The sequence below is a fragment of the Triturus cristatus genome, chromosome 5_2, assembly GCF_964204655.1.
Source record: "Triturus cristatus chromosome 5_2, aTriCri1.1, whole genome shotgun sequence".
Lineage (NCBI taxonomy): Eukaryota > Metazoa > Chordata > Amphibia > Caudata > Salamandridae > Triturus > Triturus cristatus.
Genome location: NC_140588.1, coordinates 753,594,147 through 753,618,800, shown reverse-complemented (window position 1 = coordinate 753,618,800; position 24,654 = coordinate 753,594,147).

Here is a 24,654-nt window from a genome sequence, read left to right as displayed (position 1 = left end):
TCTGCCCCGCTACTACCAGGAATGTGGCAATGACCGCTCCTGATCATGGCCTTAATACTCCACCCACTGCCCATACTTCTTCTCCTGGGATCTGGGAGGCCAATGACGGGTGTCCTCCTGGGCTTCTGGGGGTGTGGTTGGGCCCCGCCCTCTTCTGACATCGGCAGGAACTCCCGGGCCAGGACTTCTTCAAGCTTAGGTGCAGTCTCGCAGCCTGGGGGGACGTAGCAAAGCCCTGGCTGCAGATCCTCAGAAACGATGCAGGTAACACCGCAGGGGGGGTGAGAGCGCTTCGTTTGCCTCAGCTCTCCCATTCTGTTGCTCAGGCCACAGAGAAGAGTGCGGCACATCCCACGCTGTAGTGCAAAAAGCGCTCCTCTCCAATTTTAGCACAGATTGAGCCCACTCCTTGGGCAACAGGTTTAAATGCGCTCTGAGAGCAAACAAAAAATAAAGCACTCAGTCTGGAGTCCACCACTGGAAAAATAAAGGGATCATGAAGCGCTCACCAGTGCTATGTTTTCTCCAGCACAGGGCAGTCCCCTTGTGCTGGGCTCCATTGATGGCACTGGGTGCACACAGTTTCAGGAGAGCAGGCAGCAAGGCAGCAACCAGCACACAGTGTCCTTTGGCTGACATGCAGACCCTCCAGCAGATCAGCACAACAAGGCAAAGCCACAGTGGCAGTTCCCTGGCAGCACAGGAATCCTCTGGGGCAGTATGTAGAGCCAGCAGTATCAGGTTATAAGTCCCACGCAGTGTCTTCTCTAAAATCACGAGGTCATATCCCCGGTACTTATAGTGCCAATGTGTGGCATCCATGCCTTTCTACCTTAAACATAACATAAGGTTTCTGTTCGGTATTTCTAATATATCATTTACTTATGTCATATAGGAACCTTTGGTATGTCATTAGGTTTTATGAGGGACGTTGGAATTGTGAAGAGCTTCAGTTGAAGCTGATGTTGGATTGCTGTAGGATGGGATCTTTCTGTTTAATAAACTACTGAGAAACAGCCTTCCCGTGTCCAGAATTTACTTCCAGGAATGCTTCACAATGTCTTTGTTCTAGGGGGTACTTCAAACACTACTGAAGTGCACAACACCCTCATTCACATTCCCAGCCCAGACCCCAGACACACCGCAGGGGGGTGGAGCCAACATTGTGGAAGGCAGGCACTACCCTATTCAGGTGCAGGTGCAGGTGCAACACCTACCACCAATCCAAATTCAGACCAGGACTATTCAGGTGTAAGGGAAACTTTTCCAGCTACTCTAAATTCAGCCAAGATCTATTCAGCCTAGCGCTGAGTCACCCAGGAAAAGCAGGACACACATCAAATACCCCCCCCAGGGACAGGCTGGAGTGAATGCACGTCTCCTCTCCGCTGTCAGACAGTTCCAGGCGGTCAATTCACATCCAGGCATGGCACAAAGACACATAAGCACACGGAAATGCCTACTTCAAAAAGTGGCTCTTCTAAAATAGTAGTAAGAACTCTGCTTTCACCAATACGCAGGATGTATCACTACTATTCTAATCATACCAAACATGGTCACTTTACCCCTCTCAGATTTGATATTACGACTGAAGCACATATAAGGGAATCACCAATGTAAACCTATGAGAGGGCAGCCTCACAACAGTGAGAAATCAAATAGGCTGTTTGTCACTACCAGGATATGCCATACAGTTAAGGCACATGTCCTACCTTTAACCTACAAAGCACCCTGCCCATAGGGCTTGCGAGGGTCTACCTTAGGGGTGAATTATATGTAGTAAAAGGGGAGTTACATACATGGCAACCACTTTACATGCTACGTCCCTGTGGCAGTACACAGTGTGCACAGGCCCTGTGGTGTCAGAGGCCTGAGACAGTTTGAAAGACTACTTTGGTGGGTGGGTCAAGCAGCACTGCAAGCCCACCAGTAGCATTTCATTTACAGGCCCTGGGTATATGAGATACCACTGTACAAGGGACTTAAAGGGAAATTAAATATGCAAAACAGGTGTAGACCAATCTTACCAAGTTTACAAGACAGAGCACATGCACTTTAGCACTGATCAGCCGTGATAAAGTGCCCAGAGTCATAAAACTAGGCCTTGGCGGTAAATTCCGTTCCGCTCGTGGAACCTGCGGAATTTGGGCAATTTCACATTCCACGGAGAAGGCAGAATTGTCAAAAATTCCGCGATCTGCGGCTTCGCGGAATTTTTTGCTTGTTCGCGCTTTCAAAATGCGTATTCGTGAGATATTTCTCCATGAGCATGCAAATAGCGTTCGCGAACAGGAAAAAAATATCGCGAACGGGCAGAACAAGCAATTTCGCATGTTCGCGGAACATTTGCATGTTAGCGGAGAATTTTTACCATTTCGCGGAGCTTTGCGTAGCGCGACTACGCAAATTCCGCCCACCCCAACATAAAACCAACAGGTCAGAAAAAATACAGGAGGAAGAAAAAAGGTTCTGGGATGAACCTGCAAAAAGGGCCAAGTCCAACAGGGACATTCTGCAAGTATTAATTATTCCTCATGCTAATCTCACTCTTGCCTTTATTTTTTAGCTATTCATGGGTTCTGACTGACATCATTTGTGCCTCATTTCTTTGAATAAAGATACTTTCCTTTATGGAATGTGTTGTATGCACATTATAATATGATCTGCATTAACTATATTTTTCTATTATCAGTTCGGTAACTTGATTAAAATATGACTAATGAATAAAGAATCAGAAAAACCTAAACTTTAATTAGAAAATAAAACCCTTTAAAGCTACTCACAAACTCTTATTATTGACTAAAATATTTATTTGCATTTGATTACTTGCTTGTGTTTATGAAGGAGCTCTTTTGGTCAAAATACGGTTGCCAAGATTGGTCACCACGAGAATATAAATTGGCATGGAAAGGAATGATGGTAATTGATGGTAATTGTGCCACATTTGTTACATTTTCCAAAAAGGTATTTCCCTGAAATGTCTGCGCTCTCAGGAATCTGGTAGCAGAGCAAAGGTTTACTCCTTTACTAAGGAGCAGAGGTTAAGTTAACGCCCTTAATGGATTTACAAAATAATTGCCCAAGTTAGAATAAAAGGTCAAGTCCCAAAAAGTCCAATGTATAGAACATTTTGGAGGGGGAGTTTTATAAAGCTCAAAATAATTCAGAAGGTATCAGAGTTAAGTTACACAAAGACACATTCATTTTGGTAGGCACAGGGAGATTAAGTGATTTGCTCAGAATCACAGGATGTTTATCGTCCATGCTGAGACACGAACCCGGTTATCCAGCTTTGAGGTCAACTGCTCTAGCCCTTAGGTCACATCCTTTCTCCTAACTTGAAGACTAGCAAATCGGTACTAAGAGGTGATACGAGAAGACAGTTGCTGTTGAAGGTGTGAGCTTTAATAGGGAGAAGTGTTATATGCAGTAAATGTGTTTGCGGCAATTGCGTTTGTGGTAATTGAGTGATAATCGTGGTGGGTTATATTACAGCATTATGAGTATGAATGCGGGATTGTGTTTGTGGTAATTGTGTTGGTTTAGTTTACAGTATTATGAGTATGTATGTGTGACTGAGTGGCAAAGAGATCGATAAGTAGTTGATGCAAAGAAGAGATTGAAGATTTCATGCTCGTAGATGCTGGAAGATCCCTGGATAATAACAAAAGTTTTAAACTTGTTTGCAAAGATTTAGGTTTAGAGTGTGAGTTACCATCACTTACACCTATAACAAAATGACACACTTTTGTGTTTGACTAATCTTGGTTAATGTTAGTGGAAACTGATTGCATACAGGGTGAAGCTGCATTGATTAGGAGGATTTCACGCTGGTCGAGATTTCACTTGCGGTTGTGTAAAATGCTCTTGAGGGATTGTAATACTGTTATTTGTTTTAGGAAAGCAAACAAGAAGTTGTTTAAAGAAGTTATTAGTTGAAGTGTTGTGAATGCAAGGAAGATTGTGTATGAGGTGACTGCTCCAAGGAGTGAGATTGCACCCCACAGTGTTTTGCACTGAGATTGGTCGGTTGGTATAATGTTAAGCTGTGATTGGGTTATGGTGTCATATGGTGCTGTGCTGTGATAGGTCAATTGTGTGAGTACCACATTGAGCTTGGTTAAAAGTCTTCAAGAATTTTAACTGTCACAGGATTGAAGTAAAAGAAATTTCAGATATACGGAATAGAATCAAAACATTGCATTGAATTATTTCAAAAATGAAATGGTTTAAATGCTTTAAGAATGCTGTGGTGGTGATGTGACAAATTCAATTTGGGATGGGTACATGGCACCACCTGAGGGAACACCTGCACATTTGATGTTAAAAAATATGGGATTAAATTCATGTTTGGGGATTCGCCTATGGTACTAGAATACTTAGAGAGAGGGTCCTTTGAGTTTTCCAAAATATGGGACTTTTCAATTGCAAATTATTGACAGATTAAGGGATATGTTATGTGAGATAAAGTCACCATCTAGACCAACATGATTTGAAGCCTTAAGCATGTGGGAAAAGACAGCAACAGGCAAGGAAAGAGGGAAATGCCAGAACAAGACTAGCTGAGCCTCATAATGCAGCTGCTCAATGGGATGAAGCACTACCGAATGGAAGAAAGTTATTGTAGAGTGAACCAGATTATACAAAGCCATTACTACTGGGAAACCTGAGGAGCAGGAAAAGGATCAGATACAGGCAAAGGAAATTAAGGGTGACTAAAAGCCTCAAACCGATAGTGTTTTAGGTGATGAAATTCTAGAAGCATTGTCAACGGAGTGTTCGTCACCTTATGTTGTCCTCACTACACATACTGATAAAAGTGAACCACTAAGTATTGCAGTAGCTGCTGCTTCTCTTAATACAGATTAATAAACCTTTACAGACATTTTAGATTTTTCAACCACCTGTTGGCTCGACAAAGACAGTGATACCTCCAGGTGTTACTGCTTCAATTGTGACTGATTCGGTACAAACATTACAAACTGCAGTTGCACAGACAGTGCCTAGACAAATTGTGATTGTCACACTTAATATTGTACCAACGCAAAAAGTTCAAGGAGCTGTAGAAAGAGTACGTACATTAGGGTTTATACCAAAATCTCAGAATTCCCAGATTATTACCTGGGAACTGCCCCAGACAGTTCAAGCATTGAGAGATGGGTAAGAATTGTCTTTACAACACCAATAGCTCAGGCAGAAAAAAAATGTATTTGAAAATTGGGTTTTTCAACCATGGTTTGAGGAGGCAGCAAGGATTAAAAAGACAGGGAGCACAGAAAAACAAGTTAACTCAGAACTCGAAAAGGAGAGACCACTTAATGGTTCACATTTAAAAATTTAACTTGAAGAAATTATTAAGGGATGTTTAGATCTTGAGCATTTGAGCCAGTATTACGAAAAATTATTAATTTATCTGAGTAAGGAAATTACAAGACAAGCAGAAACTATACGTAATAGACTGATTTGGCCCAAAAATATGAAACTGATGTTTCAGAAAGTCTTTCATTGCAGGCTAGATTCAGGGTACAGATGAGTGATGAAGCAATTGAGACAATGCTCTCTTCAGGAATGCTATTAAACATTGCAAAATCAGTGAAATGCAATCGTAAATGGAATTGTTTTGAGAAATTAGGAAACAAGTGGGCAAGGAAACACGAGAAGAAAAAGAAAGCACCAGACCTGTTTGGGAAAAATAATAAACAGAATGAGGCAGAAGCTTCAATTCATCCATTGAGAGGTGTATGTTCATGTACCATGAAACAGTGGTGATCTTGCAGCATTTACGAAAAAAAAAATCAAAATTGAGACACAAGCCTGAACAGTGGTCTCCAGAGGTTGATGGATTTGTAAAAAATTCTGGGGCAGATTTATGAGCCCCTTGCGCCTCATTTACGCCGCCGTTGTGTCACTTTTGTGACGCAGCGGCGGCGCAAATCCTGTGCCATGCTGCGGGGTATTTACAACGTGACGCATCTGGCAGATGCGTCACATTGTAAAGTCCTGCGCCACATGTAGGCGTTCTGGAGCAGGGGGGGGCGTTCCGGCGCAGGAACGCCGCCTAAAAGTGGCTGAGTGAAATCTACAAGATTTCACTCAGTCACTTTTAAGGCCATGCTGCGTCAAAACCCAGCGCCTGCTTGAAGCAGGCGTAAGGATTGACGCAGCATGTAAGGGATAGGGCTCCCCCGAGCCTTGCTGGAGCTGCGTCGTGCTTGCGACGCAACTCCAGCAATACGCCACCTTTCCGACAGGAGATGCGTCACGCATCTGCCCATCCGAGTGCCACGGTGCGCCGCATTGTAAATGCGGCGCATCAATGATGGCGCACGGGTGGGCAGATGCATCGCAACATTTCTGGCGCATCTCTGCTGATTAGCAGAGATGCGCCAGACGTCATAAATCTGCCCCTCTATGTTTTGCAAATTAAAATTTTGAAATGTTCTTTGGCACTGCAATACCAACTGATTTGTGGTCTGAATGCATGGTTGTTGTGCAATGGCCAAGTGAGGAGCCAACAAGAGATGCTTACACTACTGCACCATCTTGAACATATGGATAAAAGCAAAGGAGTGATTATGTTCATGAAGGGCCCAGTACCACAAAAAGATTTGAATTGGGTCTAAGATTAATAGGACAACCCAGGAACCAAATAAATCAGTTCATGAATTTTAAGAAAGATTATTTCAGGAGTTTCAACAACTCAGTGGGAGGGAATATACTGATGCCAGTGACATGAGATTCTTTGTGTCTCTGTTTGTTATTGGATTAATGGTGTCTGTTCATTTCAGCATACAAATGTAGCAAAGTGTGGTTTGTTGGCAAAGAAAGTTGTATGATGGGTCTCTGAGGTATGAAGGGTACTGTAGTAATGGACAAGAAATAAAGCAGAATGAGTTTAAGCAGAAACTTATGATGGTTCAGATGAAGTTTGCTCAGAAAGGATTTCAGAGTTAGTCGTTTGAATGAAGGTGGTATGCAAGGTGTTTGTTCCACAAGCAGGAGTACAAGGTGCTCAAGGAGGATTTGGTGTTTCACAGGGCAGAGGTGGAGGTGTTTTGGTTGATGCAAATTCAGGTATGGATGTCACAATGCTGAAGAAAATGACCCCTTGTCATATTTGTAACAGATTTGAGCTTTGGAAGAGTAAGTAAAGATTGAATCCTGAAGCAGTAAATGGAAAAGTGCAAATGCAGAGAGAAATGAAAGATGCAAAATGTGGCAGTTCAGCAAATGTAAATGTCAATTCAAATACAGGTGCCAATGATACAAGTTCCACAAGCCCAGATGGTCCCATGAAATACAGGAAACCCTACAATTAATTTAAATCAGTTACTCAAAGTAAATTTGAATTCTTTTCAGAACCAAATTCAGAACTAATTTCAACAGTTTGTGTATTTGGGAGTTTTTGGTCAGACATTTCTGACATTACCAGATCCATTGTGAGAACAATGGAAGTTCCAGGTTTACCCTCCTTTGGAAAGAAGGTTCAAGCTGTAGGAGTTTTAAACAACCAGATTACAAAGCCAGTTTCAGAAACAGTTGCAATAAAAATTGGTTTATTTTAGGAAAGTTACCAATTTGTTGTCTGTGACTCAAACCATGTAAACCTGCTAGGAATATAGCTGTTGTGCAAGTTAAACTGCACAATTTACTGTAAACCGGATGATGTTAAATTGAATTCTCCTGATGCAGATGTACAGTTTAAAACAACAAAATACATCTGCAGGATTGCCCTCTGATTTAAAAGAAACAGTGAACCCAGAAGTATGGGATTTCACAAGGAAAAAAATCTGATTAATAAAAGGAACAGCACCAGTCCCAGTCACATTAAAACCAGATGCAGTGTATTCGAGAACACCTTCATACAATTTGACATGAGAGACCGTTGCAGCAATTACATCCATAATTGAAGATAAACTGAGCAAAGGATTTTTGAGTGAATTGATTGGAAGCTCATGTAACTCACCGATTTTGGGTTTACAGAAACCCAATGAGAATTACAGAATAGTGCAGGCAATTAGCAGCATAGTTTTTCCGTGTTGTCCTATGGTACCGCATAAAGCCATACTTTTTCAAATTTGAATTGTGTGCTGAAGAATGGCTGACTGTTATTGATATCTGTCAGGTTTATTTCTCAATACCATAAAAAGAAGTTCAAAATTGGGACACATAATTGAAAAAGGAGCGAGAAAGATGCCACCAGAGAGAGTGGAATCAATTCTTCAGATGAATCCACCTCAAAACACAGAAGGAAGTCAGGATGCTTTTGTGAATGGTTGGCTACTGTAGATAGTGAATACCATACCTTTTCCTAGTAGCTAAGCCTTTACTGAGGTTGACACTGATCCGCTTCCATGGGACAGTGATTGCACAAAAGAGTCACAAGAGAAATTGTGTTGTGCCCCACAGTAGGATGACAGATTATTCAAACAGATTTACACTAATCTACAGTGAGAGGGAGGGCTGTGCTCTCTCAGTGCCTATTCGAAAACATGAAGATGTTCAAAAGTCAGTGGTGTATTTCCCAACAACCCTTGACCCAGTTGCCATAGAAATACCCAGCTGTCTTAAATTAGTAGCTGCCGTTGATGTTAGTCACAAAAAGAGTGAGAACATAATGATGGAATGTCCAGTATCTGAAATGAATGGTCATTTTCTTTGTTGAGTGTCTATTGAATGATGTTGTGATAAAAACATGTCTAATTTTAAATGTATTGAAATGAAAATGTGATTAAGTTGAGCATGAATGTCTAGGTGTCAATAATCAATGCATGAAGCCAAGGTTAGACATTAATGATGAACCTCTGATTGGGTCAGACCACATCCACTTTGTAGATGGCTCATGGTTAAGAGGTAACAATGGCACATTCAGAGCAGCAAATGCCATGTGCACTATAAATTATGTTGTGGAAGCTTCATGGCTTCAAGGGGTTACCTCAAAACAAATTGCAGAACTGATTGACCTTACCCCAGCACAGATGTACAATATATTGCCCTCCTAGCCACACAGTAAATACAATTTGTATATGTGAATCTGAGAAGGACACTGTCTATTCAAAGTTGATGTCAATTACTTACACTTGGAAGGAGTTAAAAGGGGTACAAGTATTGCTCGGATATGAATTAACCTTAACACATTGAAAAGACAAGATGTGTTTGGCAAAACAGGGACAAGTTGGTTAAATTAAATTCTGCGGCTGGAAGAGTCTCGACAGAATGTGTCTGAGGTAAGTCTCTCTGTGTACTAAATTTTGACTGGTTTTATACATTTCTTACAAGTACCAACCACTAATTGCTGCATTCTTAAAAGCTATTGCAGTCATAAATAAACAGGGTTGGGTATCCTGATAAAGACTCAGATGGCTCTGTACCTTGGGAGAGCTAGTGTGGGTCAGTGTGTATTTGTCCAGATGTCTGGCATGAGGGACGACAGATTACTATGTGTGGTGTGCATGTCATGTCCTGATTGGGTGAGTTTTTCTATCTACATGTGGCATCTAACTTAGTGGTATTTTTGGGGAAGATGATCCTTTGGTCAAACGTGTTATATTGGGGCCAAATGCCGCAGACCTGTTTGTGGTGTAACTATCTATCTGTTGGACTGATCAAGGTATTCCTGGGCTGCGTTTATCCTTGGGTTAAGAGACACCCCACCTGTGACCTGTAATTGCATAAGTGTGGGTTGCTGGGACTCTCTGACAAAGTATCTCTGACTCAGGGTTGATGGGAAGGCCACCTTAGGTAAATCCAACTGCAATGATACGAGTTCACTTGTGTACAGTTGTCATAGCATACATTGGCATATTCGTTACCGATATTGCCATCTTTTTTCATTCCTAGATCGTAACATCGCTTTTTCTGGTAACAACATCGCCGTCTGTACATGGATTATGGCTTACATTGACATTGCTACTGCTGGCATCATTGCTGTTGTACAGGCATAAATGATGATATACATTGACATTGTATTTATGAGCACTGATATTGTCATATGGACGCAGGGTATGTACATTGGCTGTGTCTCACTAACATTGGTGAAATCAGGACCATAGGGGAGGGCAAGTTGCGCTCAAGAAAAATAACACCCATAACCATGACAAACATAATCATCACAAATAAAAATATTATAACTGTGATCGTCTGACCATCAATATCAAGGTGTGCATGAGTGGGCTAGAAAAGGCTGGCTGATGCAGTCAAGTCTGATGATAAATTCAATCATGCCTCTAGAGTGACACAGAACTGAACTGGTCCACAGATACAACTTGAAATAGAAAAGAAGTACATAGATGGGTAAACTTACCCAAGATTTGAGGGAATAATGCCCCTAAGTGAAGGGAGAGGACCACGCTAGTAAAAGCCATAGGTAAAGCCTAGCAAAAGCCAAGTAAGTGCAGGGGGAAAGGAATAGTTAATAACTCGCATGAGTCTTACGGTATGGTAGCTGGGAATTATACTCCTCTGCCAACCTGAAGAAAAGAAGTGAGGAGAAGGTCATGGTTAATAAGGGAGGAAAGTGATAGGGTTAACTCAGTGCTAGTGTGGCCTGCTGGCACTTAGGAAAGAATGTCCTGTAGCCGTAAAGTTTCAGGATTGCCAAGTCAGCCAATGAGATCGATTGCTGGTGCATTGCATCATCCGCATCATGTTAAGCAAATCTTGCGGTGGCCATGTGGAAATGGTGCCCACATAGACACCAGACCCATTCTTCTCCCAACAATTCTCCCACCTCCTCTTTATTAGGCAGAGTCTGGGGCAGAGGGAATAAAAAGAGGGGCCAACAAACGAGTGCAGTGGCAAAAACCACAGCCCAAACCACAGATGCGACAGTGTAGCAAGACAAACCCACAAAGCTAATGTTTAACCTCTCCACCAGAGTTACTACACCTCTTGACAATGGCATTCTGCAGAAAGGATTGGGTTTCATACTCACATTCCGTGAGGGCAAATCCCGTCTGCCGAAGAATTTCATGGCTTCTTTCGGAAGATCAGGCTCCGTGCCTGAAAAAACCTCCACCTGATGTGGATGACACAGGATTATGCGCTCTGTCAAGATTTACTCCTTCGAGTGGGATGACACGCCATGAAATCAACACGTTAAAGCAAGCAGTCCTAAAAAGAAGTGGAGGGACTGGATGACCTCATGCCCATCCACAGCATGACGACCCAGGAACAGTCAATCAATCAATCAATCAGGGTATTTTGAAGCGTGCTACTCACCTCTGAGGGTCTCAAGGTGCTGGGGGGAGCAGCTCCTGTCAGTCAAAGAGCCAGTTCTTGAGGATCTTCCTGAAGATGTGCAGAGTGGGTGCATGTCTGATGTCGATCGGGAGCCATTCCAGGTCTTGGCCACGAGGTAGGAGGAGGTTCTTCCACTTGCTCTTGTTCTGTGGATGCGTGGCGGTTCAGCGCGGGTGAGGTCAGCGGATCAGAGGTTCCTCTTAGGTACGTGGAAGAAGATTCTATCATTGAAATATTGGGGTCCGGTGTTCTGGGGGTATTTGTAGGTGTGGGTGAGTATCTTGAAAGTTACTCTTTTTTCAACGGGGAGCCAGTGGAGGTCGCGCAGATGTTGGGTGATGTGTTCGTGTTGAGGGATGCCGAGGATGTGGTGTTCTGTTTCATCAGGAGTTTGTGGAGCAGAGACTTGTTGATCCCGGTGTAGAGCGTTTCAGTAGTACAATCTGCTGGGAATGAGGGCATGGGTGACAGTCTTCCTTGATTCGGGGGGATCCATTTGAAGGTCTTTCGGAGGATGTAGAGAGCTTTGAAGCAGGTGGAGGTGACGGCGTTGACCTGTCGGGTCATGGAGATGGAGGAGTTGAGTACGATGCCGAGGTTTCAGGAGTGTTCCGTGGGGGTGTGTTAGTTTCCGAGGGCAGTGGGCCACCATGTGTTGTCCAATGCAGAGCAGGAGGGTCTAAGAACAGGGACCTCTGTCTTCTCTGAATTGAGCTTCAGTCAGCTGCTGCTCATTCAGGATGCTATGTTCTTCATTCCTTCCTGTAAGCTGAGTCTGGTGGTGATGGGGTCCTTGGTGAGGGAGAGGATGACCTGGGTGTCATTGGTGAAGGATACTATGCTGAGTCCGTGCTGTCTGACAATGGAGATGAGGGGGGCCATGTAGATTTTGAAGAGCGTGGGGGTGAGCGTTGGTCCTTGGGGGACTCTGCAGTTGATTTCCATGGGTTCGGGGAGGAAAGGAGGCAGTGTGATTCTTGGGGTTCTTCCGGTGAGGAAGGAGCTAAGCCAGTCAAGGGTGGTTCCCTGTATGCCATCGTCATTGAGTCTGGCTGTGAGTGTGCGGTGGGAGATTGTGTTGAGCGCTGCAGAGAGAGTCAGGGCCGCGGTGTGTCCTTGGTCGAGGAGGGTGCGGATGTCATCTGTGGCAGCTAGTAGAGCGGTCTCGGTGCTGTGGTTGCTGCGGAATCTGCATTGGGAGGAGTCGAGGATGGAATTCTCTTCGATGAATTTGTGAGTCGGACGTTGACTGTTTTCTCTGTGAATTTGGCCACGAAGGAGAGGCGTGAGATGGGTCGGTAGTTCTTGAGGTCCGTGGTATCTGCTGATGGCTTCTTGAGAAGGGTCTGACATCTGCACACGTTTCCAGTCATCTGGAAAAATGCTGGCTTTTTGGAAGATGTGTGGGGGCAGGGGTCTGTGGGGGCTCCTGAGTGGATGCCTTTCATGGTCGCTGCAGTGTCTTCGGAGGTGACTCGGGTCCAGGAGGTTATGGTGGGCTGGCCAGCTTTGCTGAAGCAGGGAGTGGTTTCGAAGTAGGAAATCTGGTCATTGAAGTTGTCGTAGAGGCCCTTGATTTTCAGGTGGAAGTAGGCATGGAGCTTGTTGCAGAGGTCTTGGGAGGGGGTGATGTCCATAGTTTAGCTGGAGGGTTTGGTGAATTCCTGGATGGTGCTGAAGGGTTCCTTGCAGTTGCTTGAGTTGACGAGTATCTTGTTCTGGATGAAGGTGCTTTTGGTGGATCTGATGTGTTGGTGGCATCCTGTCATAGCGGTCTTTTAGGTGGTGTGGGCTTCCAAAGTTTTGCTGTATCTCCAGTTCTTCTCGAAACATCTGCAGGTGTGTCTGGATTCTTGGAGGACTGCAGTGAATCAGGTCGCCTTCCTGGGGCACTGTCTGTCGGGGTTGCGTAAGGGTGCAAGCTCGTCTGCGCAGTTGATGATCTATCTGTGGAGTTCTTTGACTGCGAGGTTATTGTGTGGTGAGGTGTTGGGGCGTTGCGTTTGAGGGTGGAGTTGAGCTGTTCCTTGGTGACTTTGCTCCAGTTTCTTTGTGGAGTGCGTGGTGTAGTTTTGGGCAGCATGGGTTTGTTGACGAGGAAGTGTACATAGTGGTAGTCCGTCTATGGCGGCTGTGTGGTGTGATGAAGCGAATTATGTTCTCAGTAGCGAAGATGAGGTCGAAGGTGTGTCCTGCTTTGTGGGTGGAGGGTGATGAGCTGTTTCAGTCCGATGTTGGTGAGGTTGTCCAGTAGGGTAACAAGGACACTCTCCAATGATGCCTTGATCACGATAAAGCCATCAGACAAGGAAAGCACCATCATGAGCCTTAGCACAAATGACTGCAATCTCAAATGTCTCCAATAATTGGCCTATGAGAGATACTATCTCATATAGAAAGATAATCCACTGCAAGGCTCATGATTAAAATTAATACCATGGTGAATTCAGTTGAATCCCAAGGATGGATAATTAAAAATGAGGTGGAGATCCGCATTAACCCCACTCCCAAGATACACTATTTCTACATCCTACCCAAGATCCATGAAGAGATAAGTTCTCCACCGAGCGGACCAATTGCCTCTGGCAGAGGATCCCTGCTGGAACCTCTCAGCAAATTCTGCGATTACTTGTTGCAATCCCTGGTAAAGAAAATTCCCTCCTTTTTAAAGGGTAGGAGAGACATACTCAACCTCATTGAAGAAGGGAACAGCCTTGATGAAATCAACCTCTTAATGAACCTCGACATGGAAGCATTGTATACTAACATTCCACAGGATGCAACCATTGAGGAGTACCTACTGGCAGAACAATGGATGTCCAATACACCAGTGAACTTCCTTGCTGAATGTACCACCATAGCGTTAAAAGAGAACTTCTTTCATTTCCAGGATCAGCTGTTCCACCAAGTACAGGGGACCTTAATGGGAAGCATATTTGCTCCCAGCCTTGCTGCCTCAATATAGCTGACTTGGAACGCTTACATGTTTCCACAGATATCAACCCATATCACGCCAATAAACTGTGGCATTGCTACATTGATGATATCATCATTTTTGGAATCGCAATCAGGACACATGCAAAGACTTCTTTACATGGGTGAACTCCCTGAATCCCTACCTCAGATTCACCAAAACTGTATCAGACAATGAACTTCCTTTCTTGGACCTCGAGATCAGAATACGGAAGAATGTCCACCACTACCTGCAAGAAGGAGACAGACTGCAACATCTTACTGCTCTAAGACAATCATCATCCTAAAGCACTCCAGGACAGCCTTCCCTATGGGCAGTGTTTACGTTTATATTAAAATCGCAATAATACTCGGGATTACGAACAACAGGCACCAACACTAGGACAGAATCTACAAGCTTGTAACTACCCTGTCCCGATAGTGAATAAGGCTTGGAAGAGGGCTGGAAATAACCACCACGATGCCCTTCTGTAACCAAGGATCAAACAAAATAACAATGTCATCCCATGCATCACTACATTTACATCTAACTCCAACCAGATACAAAAATCATACAGAAACACTGGTGTATACTTAAATCAGGATCTTTAGAAATCTCCACACCCTGGTTTGCCTTCAAGCACACCAAAAATGTATGGTACCTCCTGATACATACTAGACCTCAGGACACTGCTACAGTTGAACAGAGAACATGATGGGATCCTCCTCCAGTGACCGGCCACTACCCCTGAGGTTCCTGTGGCATATGCTATCTTTGGGAAACATCCAAAGAAATCACACTTGACAATACATATACCTGGACGCAGAAGAGCATTAGGAACTGCAATACAAACAATTGCATATACCTCATCCACTGCCCCTGTTCCCTTCACTACATAGGCATGACCACTAGACCCATCAAAACTAGGATCATCCAACAACTTCGCAAAATCCTCTGCTAACATACCACGACTAATATGAGCTCTCGCTTTTTGGACGATCTTGGAGGCAAATAACTAATGGAACAAACAGACCCTATTCCAAAAAGAAAAATGTTGGGTCTTTCATCTATCGACCAACATAAGAGGACTAAACAATGATATACTGTGGAACAATCTAGACAACCCTACATCATGAAGCCCACCCCTTGGTATGATAAACCTCTACCTCTTTATGGGCATTTATCAACATACTCTACATCTCACATATTCTGGCAGGCATTACACATAGTTCTAAGTTAATCCTCCTGTTTTGGGTACCCACCGTATATTTGTTCTACCTCCTTGGTAGTGCCACCTAATCAGCCTTACAATCAAGGGGTCACTTTGACTCCCATTAGTATAGTGTTCCCTCCTGGAAGCATTACTTCAGGTAATCCCAAGTTTATCTTCCAACTGTGGGTGCCTTCCGTGTTTTTACTCTACCTACACTGCCTTACAATTAATGGGTCACCTTGACTCCCACTAATATGCAGGTCAATTGAATTAGCATGACTTTCCTCAGCGACATGAAGGATCAATACCACCAGTCCATACGGCTTAAGCCAAGAGGCTTGCCATATGCACTAAATAATCAATCATTCAACCAATCAGTGGATTTATAGAGCGCGCTACTCACCCGCGAGGGTCTCAAGGCTCTGGGGAAGAGGTGCAGCTCAGCTCTTGAGGTCCTTCCTGAAGGTGTGGAGGGTGGGGGAGCATCTGATGTTCACTGGGAGCTCGTTCCAGGCTTTGGCTGCAACGTAGGAGAAAGCTCTTCCTCCTGCTCTGGTTCTGCGGATGTGGGGGGGTCTCTGCCAGAGCGAGGTCTGCAGAGACCCTGGATTCCCTGGATACGTGGAAGGAGGCTCTCTCGTTGAGGTATTTGGGTCCGATGTTGTGGAAGCTTCTGAAGGCTTGGGTGAGCAGTTTGAAGGTAAATGTCTTCTCGATGGAGAGCCAGTGGAGGTCACGTAGGTGTTGGGTCATGTGTTTGTGCCATGGTGTTCCGAGGACGAGTCTGGCTGCAGGTTCTGGATGGTCTGTAGCCTCTGTAGGAGAGTTCTGTTGATTCCGACGTAGAGGGCGTTGCCGTAGTCCAATCTGCTGGTTATGAGTGCGTGGGTGATGGATTTTCTGCACTCTGGGGGTATATATTTGAAGGTCTTGTTGAGGATCCGAAGGCAGTTGAAGTTGTTGGAGGTGATGGAGTTGATCTGGCGGGTCATGGTGAGGGAGGAGTCGAGGATGATGCCGAGGTTCCGTGCATGGTCTCTCAGGGTGGGTGGATTACTGAGGGCGGAGGGCCAACAGGTGTTATCCCAGTCGGAGGAGGAGGGTCTAAGTTATGAGGACCTTGGTCTTCTCAGAGTTGAGCTTCAGGCAGCTGCTTTTCATCCAGGCAGCTACGTCTCTCATTCCTTCCTGGAAACAGAGTCTGGTGTCTTCAGGGTTCTTCGTGAGGGAGAGGATGAGCTGGGTGGCGTTGGAGTAGGATAGTATGCTGAGCCCGTGTTGTCTGACGATGGCGGCAAGGGGGGCCATGAAGATGTTAAAGAGCTTGGGGCTGAGAGATGATCCTTGGGGAACTCCGCAGTTGATCTGTGTGGGTTCTGAGAGGAAAGGAGGGAGTCGTATCCTCTGGCTTCTGCTGGAGAGAAAGGATCGGATCTAGGAGAGGGCGGTTCCACGTATCCCTTCTTCGTGGAGTCTGGCTGCGACAGTGCGATGTGAGACGGTGTCAAAAGCTCCAGAGAGGTCTAGTATGATGAGGGCTGTGGTGTGCCCCTGGTCTAGTAGCATGTGGATGTCGTTGGTGGCTGCAAGGAGGGCCGTTTCAGTGCTGTGGTTGCTGCATTATTCTGAACTGGGAGGCGTCTAGGATGGAGTTTTCTTCGATGAAGGCAGTCAGCTGGGTGTTCACCATTCTCTCAGTGACTTTGGAGGTGAAGGGCAGGAGAGAGATGGGCCAGTAGTTTTTTAGGTCTGTTGGGTTGGCCGTGGGCTTCTTGAGGAGAGGTTTGACCTCAGCCCGCTTCCAGTTATCGGCGAAGATGCCAGATTCGAAGGAGGCCTTGATGGTGCGTCCTAGTTTGAGTGCGATGGCGGCGGCGGCCCTGGGGTAGATGTGCGGTGGGCAGGGGTCCGTGGGGCTCCTGAGTGGGTGTTCTTCATGGTCACGGTGGTGTGTTCGATGGTACCAGGGTTCCAGGTTGTGATGATCGGCTCAGTGTTGGTGGTGGTGGAGCCTGGAGTGGTGTCCGGTGTCTTTTCGCTGAAGTTGTCGTAGAGGGCCTTGATTTTCAGATGGAAGTAGGATCTGAGCTTGTCGCAGAATTCCTCGAGATGGTGTGATGTCCGTGGCTTTGCTGGGGGGTTTGGTGAATTACTGTATGAAGTTGAAGAGTTCTATGGTGTTTGTGGAGTTGGTGTGGATTTTGTTCCTGATGAAGGTCCGCTTGGTGTCTCTTAAGCGCTGGCGGTATTCCTTCAGGGCGTTCCGGTAGCAGTTCAGGTATTCGGTGGTTTTCCGGTTTTGCCAGGTTTTCTCAAGGAGTCTGTAGAAGTGCCTGGCTACTTGGAGATCGGTGGTGAACCGAGCTGCTTTCAGGGGGCGTTGTTTGCTGGGGTGGCGGAGGGGTGTGAGCTTGTCTGTGCAGCTGGAGATCTAGCGGTGACGTTCCTGGGCTGCAGAGTTGGCATTGGTCGTGGCGCAGGGTGGGTCTAGGATGAGGGCGGCATTTAGGTGCTCCTCTGTGATCTTGCCCCAGTTTCTCTGAGGGGGGTTTGGGTCCAGTGGATGTGTTGAAGGTGAAGTGTATGCAGTCGTGGTCCATCCAGGGGGGCTGCGAGGTGTGGCTGAAATTGATGTTTGTCCCTCCTGTGAAGATGAGGTCTAGGGTGTGTCCAGCTCTGTGCGTGGGGGTGGTGACGAGCTGCTGCAGCTGAGGTTGGAGAGGTTGTTGAGGAGGGCGTGGAGTCTGGGTTGCTGCAGCTGTCGAGGTGGAAATTGAGGTCTCCAAGTAGAATATAGTCCGTGGAAGCGATGGCATGGGGTGTGACAAGGTCGGCGATGGTGGTTGCGGACTGGAAGTGTGGTCCGGGGGTCTGTAGGTGAGGGTGCCCCATAGCATGGTCCTGTGTTGGTCTGGATCTGGAAGTGGATGTGGATGTGTTCTGTGTTGGAGTGGAAGTCGCTCGTGTTTGAGGTGGAGAGTCGAAGGGAGGTCTTGTGAGCTATGGCGAGTCCTCCTCCTGGGCGGTGGGTGCGGTCTCTTCTCTGGACCTTGTATCCGTCGGGGATGGCGGTAGCGATGTCAGCACCGGATGTGGCGTTTGTCCAGGTTTCAGTGAGGTAGGTGAAGTTGGGCAAGAAGGTGTCTAGCAGGTCCCAGATCTCTATATCATGTCTGTGTAGGGAGCGTACGCTGAGGAGGATGCATGTCAGGGTTCCAGTGGTGCGGGCATCCAGCGAGTTTTCGGTGGTCTCAGGGGCGCAGTCGATGCTGAAGGATCGTTGGCAGTGTCTGCAGGAGAACTGTCCTTGGGTGGTGTTCAGTGTGACTCTTTGGCAGCCGTTGAGTCTTCTGGGGATGAGTGCGTGGAGGGCGGCAGAGATGTATCGGAGAGGTTCTGGAGATTCAGGGTTCCTGGCGCTGGCCGCAGTTGCCTTCGGCGCGCCAGCTGCACGACCACGCAGTGGCCGCCATTAAGTAGGGGAGGGGGGTGGAACTCGAGGAGGGGAGGTGGGAGCGGGGACTGTGTTGGGGGAGGGGCCTCAGGGGCAGCAACGGCAGGAAGGCTGGCTATGAGGGTAGCGAGAAGGCAGAATTAATTAAGCTGGAAAGCTGAATGAAAAATAGCGAGACGACTGTAACAACCAATACAATACAAAACTAATACAGACAAATGCAGCAAGTCAAAAAACGCAAGAGGGGAGGAAAAGAGCTGAAGTGGGCGGTCGGGCTGCCGGCATGAACCTAGAGACGGCTCCGGGAGATGGCGCACAGGTGTTGCAATGCGGAGCTGCGGGGGAAAGTGCTGGCCTGGACCGAATAAATGTCCCCTGTTATACTTTCAGTGCCACTATAATAGAACTGCAGGGGGGGCTCCCAAATATACACATTACTATGTCTGAATCAGACTCTCATCACATTCCATGACAGCGACTACCACTCCAAGATCTCCACCACAAGGAGTTCCTTTCATGACGTGCCTGTGTAGAAGTGTACACAATGAGCAGCGTCTTCTCCCCATGCATCTGCTTACCAGCTTAACTCCTGCTGTTTAATCTTCCGGCTGGCCGTGGTGAGCCAGGTGCGTTTGCCAGACACTATGAGGAGTGTTTGCATTGTTTTTTGCGATGGTAGCCATTTCCATGTGGCCGCATCAAGGTTTGCTTAACATGATGCAGATGATGCGACACCCCAGCAAACGATCTCATTGGCCCACTCAACCATCCTGAAATGTCACAACTGCCAAACATTTCTCCCTAAGTGCCGGCAGGCTACACTGGCACCATGTTAACCCTATCACTTTGCCCTTTATTAAGTGCGACCATCTCACTTCTTCCCAACAGGCCGTACAGTATTTCACTGGGCCCCACTCCTCAGTAAGGTAGGTACTCACCTGGTCTTGATGACATGCCACTGACCAGCCTGGCATCAAGGCTCGAAACATGTTGACCGCACTAAACACGATAGGTGAAACTCCAAAACATTCAAAGTTACTTCATCTCCGCTACATGTTTGGAGGCCGGCGGCAGGTCAAGGGACTCGGCGTCTTACGGGGGCCATTGATGAAGTAACTTTGAATGTTTTGGAGTTTCACCCATCGTAGTGAACATGAGAGATATTTAAATCTGGATTTTGAAATATTAATTGAGGATTGTATATATTTTAAGCTTTCGTGAAATACTTACTTCAAGTGTGGGACAAATTGGAGAATCTTTCGTATGTATCATTGGGGATTGAAGAAAGATTGCCGTACTATTGCTAAGTGAATCAAGTATTGATCGTGGTACGTCAGCGACCTGAGCAAGATTGGATTATTTCTATTATTGCCCTGAGGAAGCCCCGTGGGGGCGAAACGCGTTGGCTGTATTGCGGCTGCTGTGCATGATCATCTTGCGATATTAAAAAGAGCATACCATATCTTAATGAAAAATCTGGACTGAATCTCGTACTGTGTATTCCGTGCATTCTTTGGTGTTGCCTCTCTGTGTGTTCTTTAAATGTGTTAGATTTGTATGGTCCTAAGGCAGTGGACCAGGGAGGTGGGCAACCTGAATCTACAAATATATTTACAATTTGTGTATAGCAGGGTGGTGCAGCTGTATTTCCCTAACTGCCTATTTTGTTGTTTATGGAGATTTACTTTACCCTGATTTCAGTTTAATAATATGTTTGAAGCCTAGTCACTCATTGCATATGTATTTTATGTTATGATTATGAACAGTGTTCTGCTTTTTGCATTTTTCACCTGCATATAATTCCCTCCCAAGTACCAGTGGGTTTCTCATTATTCCCTAGTACACAGCACTTATTGTTTTTCAGTTTTGTTGTTAATTTCTTTCATGTTTTTATATTTTCCCATCATCCCCTAACACCCTGCCTGCCATAAATGCATAGCAGCACAATAGCATTCATTTTTTAAGGATTATTCCTAATTACCTTGCACCTCCCTGACTGCCACGTGTGTCTCCCTAGATGCACATAAAGCAAAAGTTACATCTGCATGTTGTTGTTACCCTTCCTTATTATAAATAATATGTTATGTTGGTGTGGTTTGACTTTGTTAATTATTTATAACTTAAGAAACCATACTAAATTATATTGTCTTTGTCTATACTAATTCAAACTGCAACAATGGCACATTTTATGTATGTTTTTTTTGCTTTTTTCCTTTTAGGTGCACAAGAGAAGAGACGTCACCCATAGTACTGCCTAGCAGCAGGCCTATGCATGTGACCACACAACAAGTGACAACAGTTTTCCAATTTCTACGGCTGGTGCAGCTAAGTGCCACTGCCAACTGACAGCTTCATGATGCCCCCAAAGAAAGGTGTTGCCAAAAAAGTTGCCAATGAGAAGAAGCAGCTTTCCACCACTGGCATGTCGGCCTAAACCTTTTTCAGGAAACATCATGTGCCTGCCACAGTGGCCTGCATGGAGCAAGCTGGGAGCAGCACTCCTGCATGAACGACCCCACCCAACCTAGCCCCACACCCATGTCTAGTACTCAGGCAGCCACTGCAATCATGGCAATGCCAACGAGGAGTGACATTGAATTGGATTTGTCTCTTTCACAAAGTAGTACCCAATCTTTGCCAGAAACTCATCTAAGTGAACAACAACAGCCAACAATAGTAGATCTTCTCAAAGTAGTTGCAGAACAGGAGATTGAACTTCCTGCCAAGCAAGAAGAACCTTCTCTTTCAGAAGATCTATTGGCTTCCAGATCTCCAGCAAGAAGAAGAAAGGGTACTCCTCCGACATCTCCAAACCCCTTTTGGATGATCAAGGCTTGACTTGGAATCTACTTAAGTCTAAGACATGCCAGAAGAGGCAAAGGAAAAGGAAAGTTCCTGAAAGCCTTAGAATTATGGATGAGGAGGAGGATGACAAGGCAGTCATCCTCATGGACGCTAGCCCAGAGGAGACCAACATTACCTTCTCTGAGGGATGTGGCACTAATAGCACCACCAGCTCCTACATTTTCAAGGCCCCTGTGACCTGCACCCACAACTAACTTAGTAGAAGTACACACTACTGAGAGATCATCTTCAACGCGCCCACCTTCCTTCATCTCTTCGGACATTGGGAAAGGCCCCAGTGGCCCAATGAGAAAGTTGACCTCCCGAGTTTGGGACTTATTTACAGTTAGCAAGCAAGAGGAAAACATTGCCATATGCTCCATGTGCCATGTGAATGTTCATTGAGGTAAGCCTGGTGCACATTACAGTACTAGAAGACAAAAAATCCACTCGAAAAAACATCACGCATTCCGCTGGGAGGTGCACCTTAGAAAAATAGCTAGAGGTGGTGTTGGTGAAGGTGATGAGAGCAGTGAATCTGCTTCGATCACGGCAGAAGGTGAAGGTGATGAGGAAGAAGAGGGTGATATCTTTACACAAAGCTGCCCTGTCCCCAGCAGAGCACTATCATCCCCATCAGTGAGTCTTGTGCCATTTCGACTTAAAAGTCGGATGGAGACATAACAGCAACATCATACAGTACCAGTTCCGAGACACACATTGGGTCCACCAACTTCTTCTCTCTAGGAGTCGCCTGCGTCAGTGGCGAAAATAAAATAAATCGAGTCTACTAGTACTGCCATGTTTAGGCATGAGGGGCAGTACAGGAAGCTGGCTAAAATGTTACCACTGGACCTACACCCTTTTTCTTTTGTGAAAGGAGTGGGTTTTCTAGAATTTGTGGTTGCCATCTGCCAGAAATGGAAGGTTCCCAGCCAGACATATTTAGCTAGAGTTGGAGTTCCAGCAATCCAGCACGATGAGCTGGAATTGGTTGGACAAGCTTTACAGCAGAGTGTTGGTCAAACTATCCACTTGATGACAGAAATATGGACCAGTTGTCAAGCCATTGATTACATGTATATTACTGCACACTGGATCTCTTTCAAGGCTGATAGATAAATTATATCTTCAGGTTTTGACACTGAAGATCATTCTAACGGCGCTCAGAAGAATACAACAGTAGCCATGTTCCCCATGGAGAAATCTCATGCAGCTGCAAACATCTTGGAAGACTTTAACAGCAATGTGTTTGAATGGCTGTGACCATCATTTGTATTTTTCAAACCTAGATGACAGAACATTTATATATATAATTATAGCTTGGGTCTCTGGGGCTGAAGGATAGTTTACAATGCATTCAATTGAACTGGGCATTGTCGATCATTCAGTTCCTTCCATAGCAGATTGATGATGATGTGCTGCTCATTGATCAGATGAATATTGTCATTGTGTAGTGTTTGTCTTTGTCACAACCTTTCACAAATCCTATTTCCCATGCATTCATCAAACCCCTAACAAACCCTCATCCCCTGGGCTGTGTGATTTATTGAGGTATGACTTAATTAAACCACTAATGGATTACACACTTGGTGGGGCAGATGTGGTGAAAGCGACACCAATTCATTGTGGGATCCTCTATTACCTGAACAATAACAAACGCTGGCCGCATTTACCCACTCACACGTAAAAGTGATCCATATTTTAGATAGAACATAATTCATCTACATCGTCATTCAGGCCTTGTGTTGTGGTGTTTAAACGCTTACCTCATCTACTCCTGACTCTGAGTCCACTACTCTTGACTCGAGGATTTCATAAGTTAAGTTTCAATTAAATACTAGCTCCACATTGCTCAGAAACACTCACTATTGCTAGTTTTTGTCTTTCTAAAGTTATGACATAAATGAAATAACCCACGAACTCTGTGTTTTCTTTCAATCTAATAGCATGTGAGGGATCCTACTTTGATTAATCCTACAGTTGGAGTTCACCTATGAGGGAGTGAGACGTCGCTAGATATTCTTTCTCTGTTGGCGTGCTAGCCTGATACTACTACCAGTACCCTAAGATGGCACTGTGGGAAACCCTGCAGTAAGAAGACTGAAAAAGGTAGCAGCTCTTTCTCGATCCATTCATGTAAGAGAACTATGGAGTGTTCTTTTAGGCAGTATAGACAATGGCAATCCCCCACTAGTGGTCAATATATTTACAGAGGGTAGTAGGACAATGGTATAATTAACTGGGATACACTTTTTTACCAATTTGAAAAGCAGGCTGCACTAAAAGGCAGCGGTGCAAAGTAAACACCTGAAAAGAAGGTTTGAGACATTAATTAAATAAAATCATTATTTCCCTTTAAGTTTTTTTTGACAATAAAAGTCACCCCTTCCACACAATTCAGGCCCATCCCTCTCCCTAAACAAACCACCCCGTCCCCAACCAATGTCCAAAGAAAAATGTAATGTCTAAAGTGCATAGTCCAAACCCCGGTCCCATCTTCCTTTCCCATCATTTCTACCTACAACGAAAGTCCCTCCCATCGAAATAAAAAATAAAAAAAGTACTCAAAAGAGGGTGCCCTCTACATGGGTCTGGTAGCATTCTGTGGTCTGATCCATCCAGGTCATCCTTTCTTTCATATGCACCAAATGCTGCAGGATGCAGCGCTGAAACTGTTGATCTGAGGGGCGGGCAGCAGTGGTGGCTAACATGGCCTATGGCAGCTGGCAGTGGTGCTGGGGAAATGTTATTGCTGGGAGGCTGGAGGCTGCAGCTGGCTCAAGGAACTACGGCCTGGTGCCGCAGCACATGCTACTGCCTCCGCCTTCACTGCCTCCAGTGCCACCAGCCTAGGCTGCCGGGCTGCTATCTCCTGCCATGTAGGTGCAGCTGCTGGACCAGCAGTACTAGCTATATCAAGAAAAAAACTAAAATTAAAATGACAAA